This window comes from Podarcis raffonei, chromosome 5 (assembly GCF_027172205.1).
Source record: "Podarcis raffonei isolate rPodRaf1 chromosome 5, rPodRaf1.pri, whole genome shotgun sequence".
NCBI classification, from domain to species: Eukaryota; Metazoa; Chordata; class Lepidosauria; order Squamata; family Lacertidae; genus Podarcis; species Podarcis raffonei.
Genome location: NC_070606.1, coordinates 82,698,890 through 82,716,279, shown reverse-complemented (window position 1 = coordinate 82,716,279; position 17,390 = coordinate 82,698,890). Strand labels below are relative to the sequence as shown.

At 44.9% G+C, this 17,390-nt stretch overlaps 1 protein-coding gene across 1 annotated transcript in view; it reads left to right on the top strand.

Annotated features, from left to right (window-relative positions):
- PPM1L (protein phosphatase, Mg2+/Mn2+ dependent 1L) overlaps nucleotides 1-17,390 on the top strand; it is a 173,354-nt gene that overhangs the window by 22,722 nt on the left and 133,242 nt on the right. The window lies entirely within an intron of this gene.

Here is a 17,390-nt window from a genome sequence, read left to right as displayed (position 1 = left end):
GCACATTTACATAATGAAATGGTTATCGTGGGGCGACCGGGATGCTTGCTGAATGCATAAGCATGTTCCACTTAAGAAAATGACAAAAGACGTTGTCCTCAAAACAGTCGCGGGAGGGTGCTTTAGGATACGGCTTGAAACAAAAGACAGAAGGTGTCTATGAGCTTTATAGCATGGGTTCAGAAGCGAAGTGAAGCCCTCTGCTTGCACTGGACCAAGCAGTGCAACATGGGTAGAGAACCTCATGCCTAGGGGTCAAATGCAGCCCTCCTATTCGGCCCTTGTGATTTGCCCCAGGCCACAGCCCTTGCTGACCCTACAACACACCCTTAATGAACACATTTACCTGATAATGACTCTTGCTTGTCTGGGTGGAGGATAGGAAATCCTCTGTGTCTCTCTGTGTGTAGAAACTAGCCTACTGAACAAAGACAAAAATTTAACCCACCCACTTTTGCTTCTGGCTCCTCCCACCACTGGCATGTGGTATTCAGGAGGTTACCCAGAAAGGAAAGTGGCCCCCTGTCTGAAAAAGATTCCCTTCCTCTACAATTCTCAGTGTGGGGTGCAGATGACATCTAGTTGCACCTGATTATGTTCTCCCTGGCCAGTAATGGCCAATAATGTTCAGTCCTTTCCTGGAAAAAACCAGTAGTGAAGACTGCAAATGTTAGTTACATTTTCATTTATTTATGCATTCAGTGTTTATACTGCCCTTTTATCAGAAGATCCGAGGGCAGAGTACAACATTAAAAACACATCGCAGAGCATCAGTGAGTTAAAAAAAAAAGAAAGATCACAGAATGGCCTTCATTGTAAAATGATCATCGTAATAACAACCTACTTCCCTGCACTTTCATAGTGATAGGCCTAGGTAAAGAGGAATGCTTTTGCCTGGTGTCTAAAGACTTGTAGTGATGGTGCCAAGCGAGTCTCTCTGGGGAGAGCATTCCATAGTCTGGGAGCCACCACAGAAAAGACCCGTTCATGCGTTGCCACCCTCCAAACCTCTCCTGGATGGGGGGCATAGAGAAGGCTCTCCGGTGACAAGTGCAGGGTCCGGGTTGATTCATACAGGGAGAGGTGATCCTTAAGGCTTTGAGGTCCTAAGCGATATTAGATTAGAGTCTTCCTCAACCAGGTGCCCTTTAGATGTTGCGGCCTGTATCTCCTCTCAGCCCCAGCCAGCACGGCTGGTGGTCATTGGTGATGGGGTTGTATTGCAAAAGATCTGGAGGTATCTGGTTGAGGAAGCCTGCTCTACATGCACACGTTGTCAGGGCTGGCACTTTGGAGGCAAGCAAGTGTGTGGCTTGGTAGAGGTTCAGTTGGGCTGTCATCAGTTTCTAGCTATCTGGCTTAGGTGGAGAAGCCAGGCCAACACCAGAAGCTCGATAAGGGCATTGGATCCTGCTTGGCCGAATGCTACAGGATGCCCCTTGGCCATCTGCACTCAGGAAGTCTACAGCTCATTCTCCCATGGTCATTCATTTGCTCCTGCTTCAAAGACATGGAAGAAATACACCATCCTCTGAAGAACTTGCCTATTGTGCATGAGTCACTTTTCTGGGCTTCAGTCTTTTCAGTCAAGCGGCCTGCATCCAGATTAGCAACATGCAGAAAGGAAGGGTGGACTCATCCCGAGGCTAGGTGGTTCTTATTCTCACGTGCTGTAAAAGTTCAACCTTGTGAGTGAAGAAGGTTCACGGCTCTCCAGCGATTGATGGAACGGATGTCACTCGGTGGTAGGGTGCATGCTTTGCATGCAAGAGATTCCAGGATTCAATCCCTGAGTTTTCCTGGGAAACGCTCTCATGTCTGATTCTCGGCAGCTCTCCAAGGTTTCAGTGTAGAGCTAATCGGACTTACAGTCTGACTTTGATTGAGGAAGATTTCTCCATTATTGAAGCTTCAGCTGTCCGAGGCTCAGTGATGAGGAATGTGTATGTCACACTGCCCTCACAAGCTCGGTACAGGGTGCTCTAGACTCCAGGGAGACATGATTGTGCCTTGGCTTGCTAGATAATATGGCCTCCTGTGACCCTGTTTAACAGGGGTGGCCGGCCAAATACAACCTGAGCTTTAACAAGTCATTCTATTTATTTCTTGATCAGATGAAATCTTGGCTGGTTGCCTGTGCAACAAGCTGGATCTGGGCTGTCTGCAGCTCTGTTAACCTTGCTTAATCTCTCATCTTGCTTCTGTTGCCTAGCCTCATGTGGATGATGGCTTGGATATTGCATCTTCTCGCTCCCAAGCCTGGCCCTTATTCCAGATCCTGTGCAGACTCATCATCCCTTACTCTCGTTTCTTGCAAATGAACTGACAGGGCAGGCATGCTTTTGGCTACAGGTGTTAAAGACTATAGGGTGCCATTTTTGCCAGTCATTTTGGGATGTACTTGGAATGGGAGGGGAAAGTTCCCTTTGAACAGTGTTCACAACTTTTCTATGGAATCTAGAAGAGTGTCTTGTTCTCTGAAGAGATGCCTTGACAACAGCAACTTTTAAAAGGGCCTTTTCTGTAGTGGCTCCCCATTTGTGGAATGCTCTCCCCAGAGAGGCTTGCCAGATGCCATCATTGCATATCTTTAGGCACAAGGCGAAAACATTCCTCTTTATCCAGGCAACTGGCCATTAAACAATCTTTGACCTTTTAAATGGGGGAGGGACTGTTATTGTTTTTCTGTGATGGTTTCATTGTCTTTTATTCTAATGCTATGTAAAATACGTTTTTAATGTCATACATCTCCCTGGGGTCTTTGAATAAAGGGCAGTATATAAATTGAATAAATAATAAAAAAGAAAAGAATTCTGTATCTAGAGCAGGAGTGGGGAATCTCAGGCCTGGGTGTCAAATGTGGCCCTCAAGTCCTTTTGGAGTGGCCCTCAAGACTCTCCCCATGCTGTACCTTTCACTGATCCTGCTTTGCAAGCCCTGAACATTCACTGACTTGAATGTGTCTTTGAACTCTTAACAATGCCCCTTGTTTGCATGGATGGAGGATACAGAGAGGGGTGCATGTAGCAACTAGCCCACTATACAAAGATATACTTTGAAGCCATGGCCCCACCACTTTTTCCTCTGGCTCCGCCCCACCACTGCCATATGGCCCTTGTAAGGATGCCCAGAAGAGAATATGGCCCTTGGGCTGGAAATTCATTCATTTCGTTCATGTCATTTATATGCCACCGTTTTCTTCCAAAGAGCTCAAGGTCCTCCTCCTCCCCCATTTCACCCTCACAACAACCCTGTGAAGTAGGTTAGACTAAGAGATTATGACTGGCCCAAGATCACCCAGTGAGCTTCATGGTTGAGAGGGGATTCGAACCCTGGTCTCCCAGGTCATAGTCCCACACTCTAACCATTGTGCCATGCGGGCTGTGCCCTGATCTAGAGAGTAGCAAAAACTGCTAGCACTCCCCACCCCCCTCTCTCTATTCCAATTAACTTTTTAAGAGATCACATTCTTCTTATTTGTGGAAGTCTGCATTGTTGAAAAGCTGAGTGGAGTTTTTCAGGGCTTATTGCTAACCTTTACTCATCTATTTATCTTTCTCCCTGTAGTGCTCTCAAATTAATCCCACCCCCCTTGTTTATTTGTTTGTTGGACAGTTTGTTACTTCAGTTTGCCCAGGATCTTGATTTTAATGCATTTCCCAACCTCCCCATAGACCTCTCACTTATTTTGCCCCCAGAGACCTTCAAACCCAATGTTTGTTTTGGCCTTTCTTGGTCCAATGAAAGCTTGGTGCTGCAATCAAATTGGTCCCCAAGGTGCCACGGCATCATTCTGTGTGTTCTGCTGATTAATACAACTGCAACCCTGGAATCTTCCCTGCCTCTTCAATAGGTCATTTCTAGGAACAGTTTGTGCTTTAGCCTGAAATGATTTTATCTGGAATCAGCCCCACTTATCTCAACATTTGGTGATCTAGTTCTGGAGCACCTAGAACTGGAGTGCAGAAAGCTTTGTCCTCTGTACCACACGAAAAACCATCACCTACCTATTTATCTACTTGCACTGGTGTGCTTTCAAACTGCTAGGCTGGCAGGAGCTGGGATAGAGCAACGGGAGGTCACCCCGTCATGGGGATTTGAACTGCCGACCTTCTGATCGGCAAACCCAAAAAGCTCAGTGGTTTAGACCACAGCACCACCTGTGTTCCTGTTGTTCTGCTAGTAGTTTACCCTTTGCTTTAATGAGGTATTAGGGACAGAGTAGAGGGCGATCCACTGGTGTCCCCTCACATCAGCAACCGTCAAACTTGGTTGTGGAGCGTCACTGGCTGTGATGCGGGCCAGACCTTTTCTGGGGAAATTTCCCACAAATGGAAGATTTTTCTGCATTTTATTTTTCCAGGGATAAGTGTCGTGTTTTGTAGGTGCACTGAGTAACAATAAATGGATGCCAGTTGCAAATAAAATATTAGGCAAGTTTGCCAGGGTCAGTGTTTTGACCTTTGTTTGCTAAATACAAGTAAGATAAGCCTGCTAGTGAGATTAGATTGCTCTCTGGGACAGGATGCCCTCCAGATGCTGTGAATCTCAACCTCCCCATCACCCTTGACTGGTATTCCTGACCATGGTTCATGGCTGGGGCTGATCTGAAGGGCCATCTCTGCTCTAGGCCATCAGAAAATGTTTCCAACGCAAAACATAGACTTTCTATGCTTCTAGTGCAAAATAACCTGATTTTTGCATAGGAGGATTTTCTGGAAGCCCCACACCACAGGTGGTTTTTTTGCAAGAAGGCTGGCCTTTGGCCCAAGATTTTGTAACGAGGTGTGTGCTGGAAGGTGGTCGTAAACCCATAAGAAACTCTAAACGCATCTTTGTTTTAAACATACTAGGTTTTATTAATTCAAATTAAATTAGGGTTTAAGTGCCAGGTACCGCAAGTGCTCATCTAAGGCCCTTGATCCCAGACGGCCTGCTATGTTCCATTCTAAACAGAGAAGTTCTGTTTGTCCAGTGTGGCATTATCTGATGAAACAATGTTTGCATTTCCAAGCATAAAACCGCAAGGGAACTGAGAGCCCTCTCTAAACCACTTGGAGTAATGGCAACAGTGCAGCAGTAGATGTGCGTCATTCTAAATTCCTCCTTGAAAGTAGCGCCAGAGGAGTGCTCTGGCTTCAAGATGGGTATGGCATGTTTATACCTCCGCAAGAGCTCTGCAAGACTGGTGTTTTATTGTGTGTGCATACTGCTGCATGTTCCTGACGTTATTGGTGGATTTATTCTGCTTTGGTTTGTTCCACGATGCTTCCCCAATGCTACCACTTTGTTGCTGTCTAGAGGGGCTGTGGTGCCTTTTAACCTCCTCTCTTCTCCAGCCTGTACTTCTGCCTCTGATTCTGCCCCAGCCTCTTCCTACTTACTAAACCCTGTTACCGTTTCAGCTTCCGACACATCTCTCTCCCAGTCTGCTCCCTCTGAGCACTCATTGTTGTCCCACCAACAGTAATTGAAATTGAAATACTTTATTGTCACTTGTACAACTTGTATACAGTGAGATTACACGAGCACCCTCCACTCAGCTCTCTTAGTCTTAATTCCCCTCATTTACTGACACACACCCACCAAACTCAAAAGTAAGTTGCCCTGTTGTTATCTTTTCATTCAGCAGCCTAACAGCCCATGAATAGAAGCTGTTCTTTACCCTGTTGGTGCGACTAATCATGCTTCTATATCTTCTACCCAAGGGCAGGAGATCAAGAAAGTGCTGGCCAGGGTGTGAATCATCTCTGAGAATTTTCCTCACTCTCCTGAGGCAACGTTCTTCCGCGATGTCATCCACCGGATTCACGGGACAGCCCATAATATCTTGTGCTGTATTTGCCACCCTCTGTAGGCACTTCCTATCAGTTGATGGCAAACCAGCGTACCACACCGTGATGCAGTATCCCCTGGCTCTGAGCCTTCTTCCCCTGGGGGTTCCCTTGGAGGTTCCCAGCTCTTGCCTCCCACCACTCCTCGGCATCCAGCCAGTCCATGGCGTCGGCTGTATATGGTACATTTTGTTTAAGTGATATTTCTTTCATTTCAAATTTCAGCATTCTATGCCTGTAACACTGAGCTGGCCTCGTGGATCATTGACTCCCCCCATCTCTTGCTGATAGTATGGTCATCATATTATTTCAGAATGGATGTTAAGGTGCTCGGATATTGCTTGATGTGGACTAGAAACAGCTGCATTGTCCAGGAGCCAAGGTCCCATTCTTGAACCAATTGGGTATCAGAATTAATGCCCAAAGAGAATGAAAGGACATGTGAGCCAATATCACTTAGGTTTAGGGATGGGAAGAAATTCATTTCGTTTTGCAGTTAAAGATGAGCTGGTCTCATTTGCACTTGTGAGAAACAAGTACGGGAACTGAACCACAACCATCCTTTGAAATTTGCACTTCTCTGAATTTTGAAATTCAGTTCTCCAGATGAGTAACGTGTACAAAAACGATGCTGCAATAAAAATGCATATAGTAGTGACAGTAGCATGCAAAAATGTTTTACATTAGGGTAAATTGTGTTGCAAAAATATGTATGTTAGGCAAATTGTATGTACACACGTATATTAGAAAAGATGCACACTAAAACGCTGAATTTCCACGAGGCCTTTATTTTAAATGCAAACTGAATTTATCGTTGGAAAAATGAGAACTGAAAGAAACAGAAGTGGACAGATTTGTCCTTTGGTCCTTTTGAACTTGCACCTGCTTTGTATTAAATTAGGGGTAAATGGTGCTCTGAGATACATACGTATAAATGATGTGAATCCAAGATGTAGAAATAATCGATGGTTTTGCCGTAAGACAAACTCATAACCCATAAGTATGTTTTATATCTAGAAGTATATTTACTAAATATTTCATTGAAGATTAACCTAGATGTCTGTGTGTGGCATCAGCTTTGCTATTGCTTACAGTCTGGTATTAAATCAATGGAAGTGCAGCATCATTCATTTCTGTATAGTCAATGCACTATACTTAGACTTTTAGAAGTAATCTAAAATTCATTTTCCCTCATCTGTATAGATTTTCCTTGACAAAGAGAGAAATACTGACGTGGCATTGGAATAATCTCTTGATCCCATGCTAGGAAAGGTGCTTAGAGCTGCTCTCTGAAGTGCAACTTATACATATTTTAAACCTCCTCTGCTCTGAAAAACAAATCCACATATTTATATCACTGTTTGAATAATATGTGTAATCCCCCCCATTTAAAGCCTGCTATAGTTTTACAGTTATGACTTTAGACCTATCTGAGTGATATTTCCCGCAAGGTAATTTCATGCACAGACATTACTTCTCTGTATATGGCCATCGTTGTACACATTTCTGTTTGCCCAGCGGGAAGCTGTAACTGGCGATGAGTCCACTCCCAAGATACACATAGCAAAAATAGACATGCATGCTTTTGGCCTGGTGCAGATATAACCCTGGAAATCCCAAGGAATATTTTTTTAAAAGAAGCATTGTTTGTTCATTTATATATGCCACCGTTTCAGAGGGAAGACCTCCCAAGGACACTTGTAAGCATAACTAAAATACTATTAAAAACCAATTTTAAATGCATGCAGAATGAACTCAAAATAGCAGCAGTTCAAAAACCCAGCACAACCCTTTTTGCTTTGGTTTTACTAAAAGGTTTCTAAGTTTGGGGCTGTATGTTCTCAGTGCTGGTGGTTGGAGCTGGTGGTATGGAAGTAGCCTTGGGAGTGCACACAATTGTACCCTTCTTCCACTTTATTCTGGCATGAATTCCCACTCCCTTAAGTAGCGTCAGTGTGCCTGAATTCATGTCTTGCTGTGGGCTTCTCATAGGCATCTGATTGCCACTGTGTGTACTGAATGCTGTCCTAGATGGGCCTCTGTTCTGATTCAGCAGGGCTCCTATTACATTTTCCTTAACCATGGTTTAGGATTACATTTGCGCCAGTGCTCACTGTGGTTAACACTAAACTAATCCGGGTTTGCCAAAGCTCTTTGGGGCCATCTCAGTAGGAGGGTTTGGATGATGCTCAAATGGTCTGATCAGGTCCATCGCAAACCTGGAGCCAGCATAGAAGTCCTGTCTCATCCATCTGGAAAACGGCCTTTCCAAACGCAGTCCATGAACTTACACCAATCTCCCATGATTAACTGCTAGATAAGAACAGGGGAATTCACTATGTACCGCATTTTTCGCTCTATAGGACGTGCAACCTTGCCACTGCTCCCGGAGCTGCTCTGGGGGCTGGGGTCGGGGGAAGCTCGGGCTTCCCCCACCCCAGCCCCGCGGCTAAAAACGAAGCCAAGACAGCAAGCAGGATCCATCCTGCTCACTGTCTTGGCTTCTGCCAAAGCCGCACGCAGCCTTTCCCGGCTGGAGAGGTTGCGCACGGCTGAAGAGGAAGCCAAGACTGCCAGCGGAATGGATCCCACTCGCTGTCTTGGCTTCTTTGCTCTTTGGGGCTGGGGGGGGGGGGGAAATAAGATTTTTTTTCTTGATTTCCCCCCCTAAAAACTAGGTGCACCCTATGGTCCAGTGCGCCTTATGGAGCGAAAAATACGGTAATTTTAGTACCTTCGCATAGGATTTTACCCGTGGAGGCTGCATTTAGACAGGCCATCGCAGTATGGTTGGCAAAGGTGCTGTTGGCTGAAGATGAGATCGGATCAGTTTCATCTGAGCTGGCCCAAAATGGTGGTCAAGGTGGGAATCCCGGCAAATGCTAACCATGATATGTGTTTGGTGCTGGTGTACTACTTATCTCTGGTAAAGGATGGGGGACTTCACGCATGAGCCCAGTATGGACTGACTCCAACTTTCAAATCAGGGTTTGCTGGGAATTCCAATTCCAATTGCAGTGTATTGCAAGGCAGAGGTTATTCCCCCCACCCCTTAATGGAAATGATTCCTACTATTTGGAGAAATTGTCACCTGTGTCTGAATTGTAAGGCTTGCAGTAGAGCAGAGTTGTGAAACCTGAGATCTAATCTGATTTGGAACGTAATGCAGATTGCAGTTTACTTATAGCTTGTATGACCTGTGGCTTGTGTTCTGTGTCTTTGCTTGAGCATCCTACATGAGCAACCTTGGATCAATGGTGCAGGAACTTGTTAATACCCTGAGAGGCTTCTGGGATGGTTGAGAGAGCCTTGGGAAATAGTTGTAGACCTTATTTTTTTTTTTATGTGTTCTGAATGCAGGCTCCTGTCCCGTCCCCCCTTCTGTCAAAAGCTCTCTGCCATTCTAATCATTCAGAATCTGTTAACCTATCAAGCATGTGGCTGGTGGCCATACCCAGCTTGCCAGCCATGTGCCATCCTGCCAACTACTTGATTACCCTCCTGTTTTTATGGCTCCAAGCAAGCCTCGGAAAACCCAGGGGTTTATCAAGTTCGCGGCAGGCAGCAGTGCATGGCTGGAATGTGAACAGAAGCTGACATTTGGCTTCAAGTCCCTTGTGAATACACACACACCTTCTGTTCTTAGCTGCACAGAATATGTCTGGAAATGCCCACTGTTGGAACAGGATTATATCTGGACAGTGGATAGTCCCCTCTACCTTGTTGGAATAGATGGTCCAAAAATGTTTGTAGCTGAGTGGTGAGGCACACAGTGAAGAGAACAGTTAAAGCCAGTAGCTTTAAAGGGCCAGATGGAACCTGGTGGATCTTCTTGGGCCGCCTGATTCCTGCTGAGTTGCCAGCTCCACTGCCACCTTTCGCTGCCGGCAGTGGTGGCACTCCAGCACGTTGGGAAAGAATCCATCAGATCCCTCTTTTGACCTGTTGGTACACAGAGTAAGGTGTGTGGATCCCACTGGCAGAAACCATGGGTTGAGACCCTGACACTTTGTGTGTAGGGGCTTCTTCTTCTTTTTGATAACATTTTTTTAATTTTCCAAAAATAACAAAAAGAAAAAAGAAAATAACATCGTAAACCATTTTTTAAACCATAATTTTTGGGTTGATTTCCCTCCACTCCGGGTGTAGGGGCTTTTCATGCTTGCTGAAAATGTGGGTGCTGGACAGCTGGGCACCATCAGGTGGAGAAACTAGCCCATAGAGCCCCTGTAAACATCCACACACAGAGAGGCAGATTCCTCCTACTTAGTCCTCCAGTGAAACCTCATAGTGCCTAGATTATTTCTGTGTTCACAGCATGTCACATATGTTATCTTGGTAATCCTACAGCAATTCTGTAGGTGTTGTTGCCTTCATGCTACAAGAGACTTGGTTGGCGAGATAAGAGATACACTTGCTTAAAGTCACCCTGTGTGTTTAGAGACATGGAAGCCTCTGGCTCATCCTTTTAGCCACAAAGCTTACCACTTTAAATGTAATGCAGATGAGAAACAGCTTTTGCTTTATGTCAAATGGCATAACAAGTAAATAAAGCTGGTGATCATATGGATATTGTTGGTGAGTGAATCTCTCAAGGAGACAACTTCGATTCCCCCACTTATGACAGCTGAGATTATTTTCCACTCCGTTACAATTATTTCCTCCAAATTGTTCATATATTCAGTTACCCAAGTAGGTTGTAAGTGCTCTATCTATATAAGCATTTGGGGGGGGGGGAATGTTGTCAACGTACACTGAGCTGCTGGAGTGCAACAAATAAATCTTTCTTATTTCTTAAATGGATTCGGTGACCAGTTGACACTTCCAAGGAGGCTTACGAATGTGTCACGGCATATTCAGATTTCATCTTGTTTCTGCACGTTTTCAAGAGGCAGTTGTCATCTGGACATGTGTGGAAGCATTGGCAAGATCCTGGCAACACACTGAAATTTTTTTAGGAGTTAATCATTCGACAAGTGGAAGTGACAGTGAGAAACCCTCCTTATTTTGGGTTTTGTGACAATGCACAACCTTAATCAAGATTAAATATACAACATAAAAATCATTAATTGGGGAACCTCTCCCCCAGTCTCGGGATTCTAAAAATGAAAGCTCATCAACAAATATTCAGTGTGCAGAAATAAATTGCACCTGGCCATTTTCTCCTTTAGCTTGTTTGGGATATGTTTTAACTGTGTACTTTACAGGAAGAACCATTATGAACCTCAGGCGAACATGCAGAAGCATTTTAGCTGAGCAATTCATCTTGGGGGAAGAGATGAAAAATACTTTGTTTTGGGGGTGGGAGGAATCACAGCCCAGCACTATCTCTAACATATGCACCACCAGGGTGCAAAGTTCTGCCCAGCACCCCCGTTGTGAATGACAAGCGTTGCCGCTGGCGCAGCGCGTCTTTGGTAAATGAGCGCATAAAGTTGGAAGTCCTTTAGTGAAACAGTAGGTATACATTTTGGTAACACCTAGGTATATATGTATTTTGTTTTTCCAGCTTGATCAAAATTATTTATTATTTCATAACAGGTAGATAGTTAAGAGCTTAGGCGGCTTCAGCCACGTGCGCCTGGTGCCCCCAGAAATCGGTGCCTGGGTGCCCTGCACCCCTTGCACCCCCAGGTAAAGACGGACTTGTCACAGCCCCCCCCCTTCACCTGGATCCTTGCAGCTCCCCTTGGAGCCATATACCGTATTTTTTGCACCATAACACTCACTTTTTTCCTCCTAGAAAGTAAGGGGAAATGTCTGTGCGTGTTATGGAGGGAATGCCTACGGGTGGCATGCCTATGGATTTTCCTCCTCTAAAAACTACGTGCGTGTTATGGTCAAGTGCGTGTTATAGAGCGAAAAATACGGTATTCCTTGCGCTGCCTTTTGAATGAAATGGCTGGCATTGAGAAGCAGAGGGGCCGTCACAGGCAGCCCTTCTGCCGCAACAGCTTCCCTGCAATCCACTTCCACTTTGGATTTTATTAGAGAATAGCTGCTGCTGACCTCAAGGGACAAGGGAGGAAAGCCGAGATTCTTCGCAAACCTTGGCAAGAGAAAAATTGGATTAAAGATGGTGTTACGGTTGTGAAGCATTTGGGTTACTGATAACCTTGGCTCTAGGGAAGGAGTTTGGCCGAAAGGCTGGCAGGATGGGGGGAGCTGCCTGCAGTTTGCAGAGTAGCGCAAAGCGAACTGAGGGATTTGTACTTTTCCAGCTTTCTCTTTGCCAGATATAACAGGTGGATTCTAACAGGGGCTTTTGTGCTAACTGAGACCACTTCTGTTTCTGCACTTGATGTTTTGCAAATTTCCCCCTCCCCTCCCACTGCAGCTGCTGCCCCCCCCAAAAAACCTGGGGGGTTGCAGTAGGTAAGGGAGGTTTGGCCAAAATTGGGTACCTCACCTTGTGTGAGTAGAACTGCTTTCTCCTATCACAAAGCTCCACAATAGTTTTAATTTCATTTATATTACCAGGGAGCCCAGTCTTCCTTTTTTCTTGTTTCCCTGTGAATCAGGTTGTTTAGGTGCAAGGCCTCTCTTTAGAATCCACCCAGGGACCCTGACTAGAGCCCTACTCTCTTTTATTTGATGTTAACCAAGAGCTGACTCTAGGATTAGGCGGGGGGGGGCTTTGTGTAAATTTGGGGGGTGCCATGAAAGCAGAACATTATACACAGAGAGAGAGAGAGAGAGAGAGAGAGAGAGAGAGAGAGAGAGCACACTATATACTTCCGGGTTTTGCCGCTCAAAATGATGTCATGCGCTTGCACGGAAGCGGCGAGTCGCGACCCATGCACACACAGACGCGGGTTGCGTTCACTTTAGGATGCGAACGGGGCTCCGGAACGGATCCCATTCGCATCCAGAGGTACCACTGTATTTATTCTTTCTTTCTTTCCTTCCTTCTTTCTTTCTCACCACCATAGGGGCATCTTTAAATTTTTGCCACAGAGGCCTATTTTCATGCTTCAAGGAACCCTCTAGAATGGTGCTGGTTACAAGGGGGGGGGGAGGATGAACTGTAACTGGAGGAGCGATTGGGTAGAAATAAGGAACAGCACCTTTAGAATGACTGGTTGTTCCTTCCGCTGGCACATTGAGCTGTTTGGATCCTAGCCACCTGCAGCACAAAGTATTTTACCCTACAGTGCTTCAAAAGATAAATACAATTTATGAGGTTATACCCACTGACTCGCTGTTAATGTTTTTTCACAGATCCCACCTCCCCCTTTTCCCCGGCAGTCCATTCCTGTTTATGTTTAGGGACGAACTTCCTTTGCTCAGACTATTATCTTGAGGCAACTTTATGGTGAGACGTTATAGGAAAGGAGCCTCTTCAGAGATGTTATTGTGATCTTATTGTTTATACTGCTGAGGTTAAAAGTGTCCCTCACTGCAATTGCTTTTCAATCAAGAAAAGGGAAGTTGCTTGTTTTCAGTTCTATAATTGCATTGGTTGTAAAATCATGAAAAATACTTTTGTCTCCTTTGACACATGTTTGTGTGCCCTCAAAATGGTATAATCTGTGGGGAGAAAATTTAATTTTAAGACTTTCCGTCTGCCTGGATAAAAGGGCTTGTTTCCCCCCCCCCTCACCTTTTAAAATGTCCAATTCTTTCACCACTAATAGGCACAAATATTTCCATCCCAGCTTGTTTTGCTGTAAATTAAATGTGCCAGAAGCAATGGTATTTTCATTCCTAAAATTGGACCTGTAAGTTAGAACTATAGACCGAGGAAAGAGATTCTAACCAGATGCACTGATTAAATGTTCACTAATTTTAACAGAAATCCATTTGTCAGGTTCCTTCAGTCAACGTTTGTGAGTTCTTAATCTTTTGCCACTTTTGGGGACCTGGTACAGTCCAGACCCCACTTTTTTTCACTATGAAAATACCAAACCTTAGCACAGGTTTCCAGTGTGTTTTATTATTTGTAATGTGAAGTCTAGCACACCGGTGCTACGAATGTGTTTGATGATACTGTAAACATGCCATAACTTCAGACGGGGCTATCTCAACACCAATAATTATATAAAAGAAGACCTGTAATAACACATTTCTTCACTATAAAAATGTAAGACCTGCAGCTCTCTGAGGTGATAGGAAGGGTTGGAGGATAGGATTGGAAATCAGGGTGACTTTGATGGATTGGAAAAGTGGTCTGAGAGTAATAAGGAGGAATTTAATAGAGAGAGGAATAGAGGTTGCTGGGAGGTGTTGCACAAGAGGGAATGAAAAATCTTTTGGATGAAGATGAAGGGGCAAGCCCAGCCTCCCCAAGCTGAAAGACCTTTGCATCCTCCTCTGAGTGTAACAACGCAGTGTTCATTCTAGTTTTCAAGCAAATGGTGTGTTGCATGAATGTGCAGTATCAGAAGGGGCTTTTTAATTATTATTTTTAAAATATCTCCTGCCCTTGAGGGCAATCCTCAAGCCAGTGCACAATAAAACACAGTTACTGCGTATAAATACTTTTTTTTAAAAAGTGCTTAGAGTATCAGACCTGGGAAACCAAGGCTCCAATCCTCACTCAGCCATCACTGCCTCAACCTAACCTACATCACAGGGTTGTCATGGCGATTAAATGAGGAGGGGCAGAACCATGTATGCCATCTTGAGCTCCTTGGAGAAAAAGGTGGGATAGAAATGCAATAAACAAATAAAATATGGTGGAACAGTCACATAAATCAAATCATTGAATACTTTAAATATCATAACCAGCACTTGGAAATCCAGATAGCCAGTGCAGCTGGTACAGTAATGGCATCAAGTCCAGCTCCCAACACAACTTGGGTGGCCTCGTTCTAGATCAGTGGAACCTTTTGAACCATCTTTGATGACAGCCCTATAAAGAGTGCTTTGCAGTGGTCCTGTCTGGGCATGGAAAACTAAGGCAAGAGAGACCTGCCTGGCTGCCACTGCCTGAGCTCCCCCAGTTGAGGTGCAAAGTCCCTCAACTTTGCATTTGGTCTTTCTGGGGGATAGTGTCCTGTTCTTGCTTGGCTTAAAGCTCCCAGGGCAGTCTGGGTTTAATCAGTGGTATACATTGGAAGGGAATTATCACAACCAGAAGAGCAGAGTCTGATCCAATAGAGCAGAGTGTAGAGAGGGGTCTGTCAGGACCATGGACAGGTCACTATGGCAGGTGCTGGATGGTACTCCTCATCCATTGAGAGACTGTTGTCACAGCAGCTTTCTAGGTTAAGGCTGGCTGGCCTGCACATGTCTCTTTCTTAAAGGTCCATTGTCTGATTCTGCAGCTGCTGACCTTTGCAGCATGAGGGTGGGGAGAAAATTTTTGTAGAACAGGTCAGTTTCTACACCATCTCTCCTCCATCCAGACAGGCAAGAGGCATTATCAGAATTCAAGGACATGTTCCACCTAGGCAAAAAGACTCTGGGTGCAATGTGTGTGACCTGGGGAGAGTTCTGAAGGCCAGGTAGAAAGGTCTGAAGGGCCCCTGGGCCAGAGGTTCCCAACCTTGCCACAAGCTCGTTGCTAATGGGCACAACAGAAATGCTCCAGCATCACCTTTTACATTATTCCAAAAAGACTGGACCTCCTTGAAAAGCACTCTTCCCATGACCGATCTAGATAAGCAAACTAGGAGGATGCTATGGCTAGCGGTAAAGTTTGGGATATAAATGACTGGGTGGCTTTGGAGGAATGGGCTGGGAGCCAAGCGGCTGCAGATTTTTGTGATGCTGGATCAGCTGAAGCATCTCCAGATTCTGTTTTAGACATGAGAGAGCAAGATACAGGAGGACAGAAAGTCTGCAGAACACTTGTGCTTGCTGGTACTTCTTATAGCACAGTGTGTGGCAAATTCTCTCTCTCTCTTCATGAATGGTTTTTTCAGTAATGATCACCTGGAAGAGGCTGTCGAGGAGCAAGTGGGCTCAGCAATACATAAGAAGAACCCTGCTGGATCACACCAAAGCCTTATGTAGTGTAGTATTCTGTTTCCCTAGCAGCCAGCTAGATTATCATGGAAACACAGGAACCTGCCTTTTATCGGTCATGAGCCCATCTATCTTAGTGGTCCCCTCTCCTTCTGCTGTTTCCCAACACACCAGGAAACACACTAGACAAGTGTGCAAGACTCGTATTACCTCAGGGTTGTGGTGACTACCAGGTTGAAAACAAACACACCCACCCAAATAAACCTAGCAAGACCTGTATGAATTGTGTATCCTTTTCGGAGGGTGCCAGATATATTGTCTTGTGTGGTTCTAATGCATGTACACTATTTGTTGTTTAAATGTGGACTCGAGAGGGCTGTAGCCATGATGAGGAGTGAGATGGAGAAAGAGAGAGCTTATCAAGAATATTCTAGCCTTCCTTTCTAAATTTTCTTCCTTAGTTTTAAAAGTTACACGACACTTTATGCGCCTCCTTCCGGCAGCTCCGGCAGCCAAGCTGGTGCAAAACGTATTGCTCTTCTTTCCTTTGGGCCACATCAGCAAGGCCAAGGGGCGGGGTCTTGTCATCTGGGCAGCCCAGGACCCCCATACACACTGCCCAGGCTTGCACCCCAAGGAGGTCAGTTTGGTGCAGCTAGTGCCTGTATCTTCCTACCCATGGAAATGGGAATAAGGCATTTTACTGGTTGGAGGGGGAATCCCACCCCCCACAAACCTTTGTCTGTTTGGAAAACAAAACACTGCCTCATTCTGAGCAATGGATTAGGTTAATTTTCATATTTATCGGAGCCCTAATGCACAAACCCCAATTTTTGACTATTGGGAAATTCAGGTGCCCTTCTATTCTTTTCTGGGTGTGACTATAGTACATTGGTTTGGAGGTTTCACTTGTGTATATTTCTGAGCAGTCATTTAAAATACCTCTATCGTTTATTTTTGTTCTCTTTTTTAATGTAGTAAAGGATGAATGAATGTGGACAGTGCCAGTTGGTACAATTCCCTTTCTTAAGTGGGACAATAGCGCTTTGGCTCAGGCCTCGGGTTTTTCCAGATGATTAGACAACCTTCATCCGTCTAGTCTCTTGCCACATAATTCTTTGGCTCTGTATATTCCCTGACACTTTTATAGCTATTGCATAGTGCTGGTAGCAAGTTAATTATCTAATCACCTGTTAACCTGGAGGAGAAACCCAACTTTCTTTCAAAGGAAGTTTTTCATGTTGTCGTTAGAGATTTCATCACAGCACATGCTTAAAGGCAAATGACTCTGGTTTTGCAGCTTTGACACGAGCACAGCACCTGTGCCAATTCAATTTATTCAGCTTGATCAGGAAGCCTGCTCATTCAGGAGTGCACATGAACTTCACTCACACGTTACCCTGGAATGGGCTGCCTTCTCGAAATGAACTGAATAATGAACCATGTGCGGAAGTTGATGGAGTGGTGCCTGTTGTTGGTCGAATCCTGCTAAGTTAGAGTAGACCCACTGCAATTAATGAACTTAAGTTAACCATGTCCATTATTTCCAATGGATCTACTCTGCCTAGGGTTAGCACTGGTTACAACCCTATGCTTTTAAAGTAGATGCTCAGTGGAATCAATCCAATTTCATAAAAATCACAT